The sequence below is a fragment of the Rosa rugosa genome, chromosome 1 (genome assembly GCF_958449725.1).
Source record: "Rosa rugosa chromosome 1, drRosRugo1.1, whole genome shotgun sequence".
NCBI lineage: Eukaryota > Viridiplantae > Streptophyta > Magnoliopsida > Rosales > Rosaceae > Rosa > Rosa rugosa.
This window is the reverse complement of record NC_084820.1, coordinates 16,557,608-16,561,016: the sequence shown is the minus strand read 5'-3', so window position 1 is coordinate 16,561,016 and position 3,409 is coordinate 16,557,608. Positions and strand designations below refer to the sequence as shown.

The following is a 3,409-nucleotide window of genomic DNA, read 5'->3' as shown; positions in this document are numbered from 1 at the left end:
TTCCTTGGATATATTTTTCTACTCCAATCTCTTTAATAGATCATCATCACTTCCATATTTCTGCACCTTCATGCTTTGCTTTCATTTCATCATTACTCCATCTTTTCCATATTTTACAAACCACTTCCATACTCCACTTTCATTATTTTTCTTCCACTCATCATTTCACTCTTCTTTTTCTTCCCTATATAAACATCTTCTCCTCTCACTCTCAAATACACATATTTCCTTCATTCATTTCGTCTTCTTTGTCTCACCATTTCCTCTCCATTCTCTAGTTCTTAGTTATATTTCCTTCATCCATTTCATCTTCTTTGTCTCACCATTTCCTCTCCATTCTCTAGTTCTTAGTTATATTCCTTCATCCATTTCATCTTGTTTGTCTCTCCATTTCCTCTTCATTTTCCTTTCCATTCTCTAGTCTTCTTGTTCTGCATTTTCAAGCCAGGAGAAAGAGAAGCCATGCAATACATCAATTTCCTAGCCGCCATCCACCCTTGTGTCGTCCCTAGAAGATTGCTTGCTTTCAAGGATCTTCAAGTTCTTCTTCTCAAGGCTTTATCATTCATCTTTCAAGGTGTATTATATCATTTCTCTTGTTTTCTTTGTTTGATTTTGTAAGACTATGAATTCTAGTTAACAAATAATGTTAAGGGCAAAGTTTAAAGCTCGTCTCTATGTTTGAATAAAAGTTGCGATTTCTTTATGGTTGTTTTCTATGTTGCTTATGTGAGATGATCAATTGATTTTGTTTTATGGAAAACTTTTATATGTTTTTGTTCTTAATTTGGTGCGCAACTTAGAATGATTGCATATAATTGGAGCTAGTAATTAGGTTCATGCTTTGTGACCCTATTTCGAATAAGTAGTAAAGGCTTTGGACAAAAGTCGAAATCAATTGGTTTGTGTTATTTAATAGACATGCTTTGTGTACTAGGATTAATACAATTATTGACCAAACTTGCACTTGCTCTTAATGATTTGAAACTTGAGTTTGCATGGTTGCTTTGATTGTGGGAAACCTGTTTTCAAAATATATTGGTTAGGTGCTTTGCTTGATCAATTGTGTAAAGGGAAGTAAAATAAGGGACATTGGTTGCTTTGATCTTTGTTTCTTGGTTGATATATTCTCGTATCATAGATAACCAACTATTAGAATTGTAACCGGATTTCTTGCATATGGATGTAGTTTTGATATTTGTTCCTTACGTTCCTGTAACGCCCCAAACTGCACCTCACCAGCTTGAGCACGTCACAGTGCCGCGAGACCCCGAAACATAAACCGAAGGTTCGATTTACATTCCAGAACCCCGCAAGGCATTTTAATAAATAATTTTTTCGTAAACCGCACAGCGAAAACGTCTAAAATAATATTGAGGTGAAAACTTGAAAACTTTTATTTCAAATATTTGTTCGTCTAGAGCTTGAGTCAACAAGGAGTCAAGAAATAATCGACATATCCGAGAATCGAATTTATAATAAATGATCAATCAACTACTTCTGAGATAACACTAAACAATCAAGAAATGGAATTAAACTTCGAAACCTGTTCCCATTACAACCGTTTACCGAAGTTGACTCCGCACACCCGCTCCGTCCGTCAATCCCGTCACCAGTGCACAGTACCTGCATCCACACTGTTGTAGGGGTGAGCTTTCGTCCTCGCTGCTCAACAGGGGCTTCACCCCGGCTAGATTTGAAAACCTTTAAATAAACTTTTGTGGCGCCAGTATAAAAACATATGTAAATGCATTTTCTTTAAGAACGACGACTTAAATGATTTTCCGATATAAAATACGATGCATGAACTTCAAGTAAATACGGGCCCAAAACAATACCTGATGGCCGGTCCCATAGACCAACTACACGACCTTACCTCAAATCAATTCATAACCAGGTAAGCGTAGCGAGAGCGTCCGCTACCTAGCTACACACACGGAATCGGGTCGTCATTACGATCGCGCACCGTCCGACCGGTGTAGCTAACCCTCCGGAGGTTTTGGGGATCGAACCCAAGGAAGTCAGAGCCACCCTTCGCTCTCAAGCCATCAACGATATCTCTCACGGAATGGTTAGTATGCATTGCATTTAAACATAACCATACCATATAATTTAACATGCATCATGCTTCACTTTATATAAAACGGGAAAACTACTAACCGAGAAAGGCCCCGAATCCCCTACCTGGATTCCGAAGTCGTCCGAAATTCACGAACCTTCCGTTCCTCGGGTAACTGGAGTCCTAGATTCCGACATAATAATCGTTAATGGTCCGTTAAACACTTAATTAATATATCGACGATTATCTAATCGTCCAACCCACTTTCTTTGTTTGACCAGGGTTGACCAAAGTTTGACCAAATTGACCAATCACAAAATTAACCATTTTGACTTCCTTCCATTTTTCATTAAGTGTGCCCAAAACTGCTAAGGGCACCCATTAACTCCGGATTCTTACCGGAAACAGTACTTACACCATTTTCTTCAAATCCCGGGTTGAGCATTTCGTTAATAATACCCATCTCTTTTTATTGTTACATGTGGTGTCTTCCCGACCCAATTTCTTTCCACAATTAAGTAGTAACAAGAACAACTTCACCATTCAAAACTAACACAAGCAAGGATTAAATCTATAGTTCAATCCCAGCAAACATCACAGCATGTACTTGGTCCAAAATCACAATCACAACATCATTCCATTCCCAGCCAACACATAAGTATAAACCAATTCTAAATCAAACATCCAATTCAACTCCCATCCAACCATTCGGCAATAAATCACCAAAAGCTCAGTTTCACCCCAAGAACTCGAATTTTACCTTTGACAATCAGAGTAGCTTAATCTGAGTTAACAGATATCGTGAGCAAGCAAACTTGCAGCCACTGTGCTTGGTGAATTTCGAACAGAGGGCAGAGCGCATCCTAGTCCGAAGTGCAGCAAGGACCAAAGCATCCCCGAACGCCAATTCAAGGAACCAAGCTTCCCCGCACCTCAACTGGTTTTCCAAGACGCCAGAAACGAAATTAGAAGCCTGGAATCGCCGCCATGGACGGCGGTCCGTCGATACCCGAAATCACCCAAAACACAAATTCATCAAAACTTAATCGAATTCGAGAACCACTTATACCAGCACGTAGAGCGTAAGGAGAGGGTTAGTTTTCCTACCTCACACAGCCCCGAAGGTCGCCGGAAATTGCAGAAGCATCGCCGGAAAGTTCAAACCTTTCAAGCTTCGAATCCTCTCCACAGCCCGTGCATGGATGATCCGTGGCCAGAGGCACGTCGGCGTCGTCGAGACGAAGCGAACGCCGGTGGTCCGCCGCGAGATATGGTCGGACGGAGGAGTTCCTACCGGGTCTTTTTCTCGGGTCGTCGGGTCGCGTCGCGGGTCAGAGGGAGCTTGATGCT

General features: G+C 40.8%; 1 long non-coding RNA gene across 2 annotated transcripts; it reads right to left on the bottom strand.

Moving 5' to 3' along the window:
* Positions 1-1,373: 1,373 nt before the first annotated feature.
* On the bottom strand, positions 1,374-3,409 carry LOC133727403 (uncharacterized). Of its 2 annotated transcripts, none has more exons than XR_009855161.1 (2): positions 2,820-3,409; positions 1,374-2,242 (listed from the first exon to the last, which is right to left on the bottom strand). It is a non-coding gene; the product is annotated as an uncharacterized LOC133727403 (long non-coding RNA). The 2 variants fall into 2 exon arrangements; XR_009855162.1 differs by having other exon boundaries at positions 1,374-2,234.